We start from the raw sequence: 6,739 nt of genomic DNA, 5'->3' as shown, positions 1-6,739 counted from the left end.
ATTACTGGCAAATTGGCTTACACCTTTTCTACTTCTACCATCTACAAAAGTCTGAAGGTTTTCTGCAAACCTCTGAGATTTCCTCAGAACTTGCATTCCAGGGTCACTGTGGTACCCCTCTTCTGTGTGCTCCTTAGCTACCTTTTTCCTACGCTCTATCATCCCCAGTGAAGAACTCTCATCTTTCTGTGGGCATTTTTTAAATTTTAAAAATACAATTAAGAAGGCCTGTGATTCCATGATTTTTACTGAAAATTGGAAGGAAGGAGAGTGAAGTGGGAAGGCGGATTCTATCAGTATTAACTACCCTGAAGAGAACATCAATAGCTCTATTCTTTCATCATTTCTTCACTTCATTTCATAGTCTCCAAATCTGGATCTCCCTCTGTGTTGCTACTCCTCCCTCTCTCATGCCCTCTTTTTTTTTTTTTTTTTTTTTTTTTTTTTTTAGTTTAGGAGTCTCACTCGGTAGCCCAGACTGGAGTGCAGTGACCGCTCCCGGCCACCGCAGCCTCGACCTGCTGGACTCCGGCGATCCTTCCGCCTCAGCCTTCCAAGTAGCCGGAACTACAGGTGTGCGATACCACGCCCGGGTGATTTTTTGATTTATTGTAGAGATGAGGTCGCGCTGCCCAGGCGGGTCTCGAACCCGCGGGCTCAGGCAATCCGCTCACCTCAGCCTCCCAAAGGCGCGGGATTACAGGCTGAGCCACCGAGCCCGGCTTATGCCCTCTTTCTATCATTCACTTTCTGGAGTCAGATCTCCACAGAGAAGATTTCTCCCTCCTCTGAAGTCTGGAAAACATCAAAAATAGAGCCCTAGTAGAACTTTCCCTAATCACCTACCAAGATACTGCTCCAAAGGAAGATAATACTTCTAAAAGGAATTTAGAACCAACTGCTTAAATAATAAAATTTTCTTCACCTTATAACATTTACAAAGTACTTGAGTAAGCAAACCTGGCTATTTTTATCAAAAGAAAAATGAGCATTCAGTTCTCATCCAAGGATGGGAGCAGAGTATGAGATTTGGAACATTCTTTGAATCAATTTTTGCCATATTTTTGGACTCAAACTTCTCCCTCTCTCCCACACAGCCGCCCCACCTTTCTAGCTCCCAATGCAGTCTCCATTTGTAGATGTCTGATTGACATCTCAGTTATATCATTTATATTTCAGTAGAACAGGCATTCTCAATGCTATGTCATAGATCTGGATTAAAACTCTGGAGTCCTAGGCTATCTAAAATGATGGTTGATGGTAGGAAGCAGAAAGAGAAGAGGCATGATTAAATTATCTTACCTTGTTAAATATGTGGCATTCTTAATCTCTTCTACACAAAGCTAACTATTGGCCAATTCCAGTCACAAAAAGTGATTAGCAGACTCACTATGTCATAACCTTTATTTTTGTGCATTTCACACAATCTGGAACTGATCCCTGGGTAAATGCCATTCTGATTCCATTAAGGTTAAATTTCAAACAGACAGAAAAGGGCAAAGCAAGAGCTGAAAGTAATTACAGAGAAGAGTGCACATCTGCTCCACTGGAGTGTCCATCTTGCTGCTGATGCTGAAATGGATTCATCCTTTCTCAGAATCAGCTGAGAAGCTTAAACAGCGGGGGTGCTATTAAACGATGAGATGAGACCATTTTGAAATGAAGGCTAAAAATTAAGGTGCCCAAAATAAATTACCCCAATAGTAAAGTGTATTTCCCCCACTTCTTTGGAATCAAAGTTCTCTTGCTGAGAACACAAAACATCCAACTTTATCCTAACTACAAACTTCTAGTGTAAGTAACTGGGGTATTGAAAACATGATGTATGATTCGTTATATGTAGAAGAATAAACATATTCACCTTCACATTTAGGTCACTCTCAGAAGGTCAGCTGTGATTTTAAGGCAATTTGCAATGTTCTTCAAGCCTTTAGAAAAAACACTGAATTAGTGTTAGGGTTTATGGGCTTTGTGTCTACGTTATGATAACAGAAGGCACAATTTTTAAGTGGTTTATCAATTGAAGTGGCCCTAGGGAATCTCCCCATTAGAGGCTAACATGTTTTTTTTTTCTCTACATCAAATGTTCAGAGTTTTATTTTTGTGTCTTACAGATCCACTTAGAAGTCCAATCATGGTAGTGTAGCACATGATATTATTGGGGATAACACCTAATTGAGTTTATGATAATTTACCATGATTCTAGAAGACCTATATTTCTGCCCAAATGGGCCTGAAAAATTTTAATGTGCATCTTTAAGTGCCTGCCTGACTCCCGGGGATAATACACTATCCACTTAGTGCTTCATTGTCTCTTTCCACAGATACTGCTGAACTGAGCATATTAAAGATATTGCCTACCAATCATATAAATTAGGTAGTCTTTTATAATGACAGAAATAATTTATGTCTATTGCTATTTAAATAGTCCTTATATTATGTCTTTTGAAGCTCTTTTGCCTGTGATAATGGGTTATATGAAAGTAACAACAGCTTTGGGAAAGTCACATCTGGACAGCTCTGTTTATAATAATACAAGATGCTCCATGAGAAGTCCCCGAGCAAGGAGCTCCCTAGGGTATTCATTGTTACTCGTCTGAGGCAAACTTTTTTGCTTGTTTGTGATTTTTTGAAAAATGTATTATTATAATAACACATAACATGAGATCTACCCTCTTAACTAATTTTTATAAGAACGGTGGAATAGTATTAATTATAAGCACAATGTTCTATGACAGATCTCTAGAATGTATTCATCTTGTATAACTAAGTTTATCCATATTAAAAAGTAACTCCCCATTTCTTTCTCTCTCCATCCCCTGGCAACCAACATTCTATTTCCCATTTCTATGAGTTTGACTGTTTCAGGTACCTCATATAAGTGGTATTATGTAGTATTTATCCTTCTATAATTGGCACATTCCACTTGACATAATATCCTCAAGGTTCATCTACATTGTCACATATGGTAGAATTTTCTTCTTTTTTATGGCCAAATAATACTCCATTGATTGTATATACCACATTTTCCTTATCCAGTCATTTGCTGATAGATAGTTAAGTTGTTTATATATCTTGGCTATTGTGAATTATGCTGCAGTGAACAAGGGAATGCAGATATTTCTTCAAGATCCTGATTTCAATTGTTTTGGATAAATATACAGAAGAAGAATTGTTGGATCTGGATCATATGATGGTTCCATTTTTAGCTTTTTGGGAAAATTCCATCCTATTTTTTATTGAGGCAATCCCTTTTATACCTGCTTCCAAGAGAGCAAGGCTGTTTGAAGTTCAGGTTCTTGAGATTCAAGGACTATTCCCTATTTTCCTCTTCTCTGGCCACACCCTTCTCTAATAGATTCCTACAGAGACTTTCCATTCATTCTCTTATTTTTAGGTGAGAGAACCTCTGGACTCACATGATATACACTTAAAGCTGTCCCAAAGTCTCGCAGCTCTGCTGAGGTAGCACGAGTTTTAAGGTGTTATTAGTCTCTGTTCTACCATTCCTACGTTAAAGATCTATCCATATATAAAAGTTAATGGGAATGTGGATGGAACCACTATCCCTACACCTTGCAAGTGTTTGATAGTGGCAATAATCACTGTAGTTCTTCCGGAGATATTATAACTTTTGGTTGGTTATCCTGTTGGGGAGGGACTGTTATCAACTGATCTCTACAAGTATTCAGCTTGACTGGCTCCTGGTACCATTGGATCCTTAGGTGCCAGAGTCTCAGCTACAGCCAATGTTTAGTATTCTCAAATTGTATTGGTATTTCCTCTTTTCTCAGTGCATAATCACCATGGTAGATAGATGCAGGTTTCCTTGGGAAAGACTAGGAGGAGAATATAGTGTATAAACATGCGGCTATTTTCGGGTCCTTGCTCAAGGAGACCCATATTCCCTTCACTCAGAGGACTCTAACCTGTGGACTGCCTCTACTCCAATGTAGTCAGAGGTTATAAATTGTGGGGCCTTGCTATGATGTGAATGTTTATGTCTTCCTGAATTCATATGTTGAAATCCTCACCCTCAAGGTGACCATATTAGGGTATGGGGATTTGGGGAAGTGATTAGGTCATGGGGGAAGAATTCTCAAGAATATAATTAGTTCCCTTATAAAAGAGCCTTCAGAGAGACCCCCTCACCCCTTCTGCCATGTCTGTTTAGAATGAGAAGATCTCTGTCTATGAAGAAGCAGGCTTCTCACAAGACAGCACATTTTTCAGCATCTTAAGCTTGTACTTCCCTATGAGAAATATCTTTCTTTTTGCAAGTACCAGTCTATAGTATTTTATTATAGTAGTCCAATCCAGCTAAGACAGGTATCAGTCTGATCTCTATTCACAATACTTAAAATTCTTGGTTTATACAAACCACGTAAGACGTTACAAGACTGCCCATTTATTTCAGTTCTAGAGACATCATGATAAGTTGTATTCATTACCAGGGATGCTAGTAGATCTCTGATTATTGCTCCAGCCTTGCTATCCTCAGTTCCCATGCCCTTCTTATCTTTGACTACTGAGTGGCCTCTTCACTGCAGGATCCCATCACTCACAGTGTTATTAGAAGGTCAAATTCTGTGGCAGTTTCTCCCACTATTATCACCAGTTTGCAGAAGCCAGACAGTGCAGAACTTCTCACCTATGTCAGTGCTCTCCAGCAATGTATTTCTTAATGACTTGATTGGAGAAGGAAGTATCCTTTGAGCATCCTAGTTGACATGGATAGGGGTAGATGAATGACTTGCCATTATAAATCCAATCAAATCTTTTCATCATTGAAGTCTTCAAATTTATGTATATAAAGACTTCTCAACCTTGGCACTTGGTGATATTGGAGCAAAAATTTCTTTGTTATGAGAGTCTGTCTGATACAGTATGAAGAGTTGAACAGCAACTTTGGTCTCTACCCATTAGATCCTAGTAGCTCCTCTTAGTTATGAGAACTAAAAATGTCTCCAGACATTGGCAGATGTCACCTGGAGAAGGAGGATAAAAATTTTCCCAGTTGAGACTTTATATCATTGAAGAAGATGTGGGCAAGTCTACATTTCAGACAAAGAAAACCGTTAGGGTAAATTGTTAAACACACATCTAGCTGCTCAAACTAACACACCGAAACCACAATTCCTAGCAAATGTATGTACATCAATAAATTTGACTTGATACATTATGTTTGATCTAGTACCCTTAGAATTCATTCCCAGCATACTCCTATATTTTTCCTAATACAGGATAGCAGAATGCTTCAGTTATATCACTTTATAATGTCTCTCCCTGGGTTTGGTTCTGTGCTTTTGCCCATGGGGTTTGCTAATATCTGACTCAGTTATGGAGTACGGAGGCAATGTGAGGTCATGCAGGTAGTTCTTGAGAAATACTAGCACTCCCTTAAACGGCAGCTGCTTCTAGTGTTATAGAAGAGATACCTTATTTCATCAAAGATCTACATGCTCTACTACATTTTTCAGACTCTTTGCAAGGATGGTGGTGGGGAGGAGGGCATGTGTATAGTTCTGGGAAATATGTTGTGAACAGAAGTCATATGCGACACTTTTAGGTTGAGGCATGAGCTGGTGTGGGACCTCCCCACTCTTCCCCAGCAACAGCTACCGTATGCTTCACAAGTTCAGCTGTGAAATGAATGCACTTCAACCAAGCTGTTGAAATAGAGCTCCTTGCCTCTCTTCATTGGACACATCACATAAGAGAGAATTTACTTTTTATAACATTCAGCCCCTGTGATTTTGTGATGGTGGTTATTCCATCATAGCCCAAACTATTCTGATTAATCTAGTGTGGTCATTAGAGAGTTTTCAATTGTAGGGATGGTGGCCTAATAGATAAGAGACAGAGCTGGCTTTGCTGACAAAGGAGATTTAGTAGGTACTTTATTCCTGAAAACTACAGTTGATAATTTAAATAAGTACCTTACTGCATGCATGTCATGGATGACCAGTATTCATATTTCTGCTGGCAACTAGTCATTACTGCCACCAAGTTTAACCAGGTTGGATAAATATTCCCAGGTGTCTAAACCTGAGGGTCTGTTTCCTGAAATCACCTTTAATACCAAATACTCAGATCAGGAAAACAGTCCTCATTTGAGAAACACTGCTTGCAAAGAATTCTGGGAAAAAACTGACTTCTAGACTGATAGAGTCTTCTGTTATAGGGGTGTTGTACCAACATTTTGACAAGTATTTGTTGGTAATTTCAATGTAAATTTATTCTGATTCCTGATGTTTGTTGTTATGAATTTAATAAGGTAAGAACTGTGACAATTTTGTTGGCTATGAGAAAGTTTCAGATATTAAATTATTGCTAAATGTTGAAAGTGATTGATAAGGAGGATGTCTTATGCTTAGAATTATAGCTCTTTTATGTTTGGTACCTCTCAAAGATCGTGAACTTGTCTTATGCAACTCTGAGTCTGCAGTGCATTGAACAGTGCCAGAAATATAATAGTGTTCACTAAAATTTTCTTGAATCAGTAAGTCAATATGCATTTCAGCAGTGTAGTTAAAACATATATATTTGGAGACTACCGTGGGCCAGCTGTGGGTTATCACTTAATAAAACAAAGAAAATTGTCAAGAAATTAAGGAAAAATGTATAAGTAGAAATTATGAATGTATTAGATGCAGGGAGATATCAAAACACAGAAGCCCAAACAATGGTATCTGATTAGAGTCTTGACATTTTGATGGGATTTTTTTGGGGGTAAAAT

Source organism: Carlito syrichta, unplaced genomic scaffold (assembly GCF_000164805.1).
Source record: "Carlito syrichta isolate Samal-C Ts95f unplaced genomic scaffold, Tarsius_syrichta-2.0.1 Scaffold147172, whole genome shotgun sequence".
Classification (NCBI taxonomy): Eukaryota; Metazoa; Chordata; class Mammalia; order Primates; family Tarsiidae; genus Carlito; species Carlito syrichta.
This window is presented reverse-complemented; position numbering follows the sequence as displayed.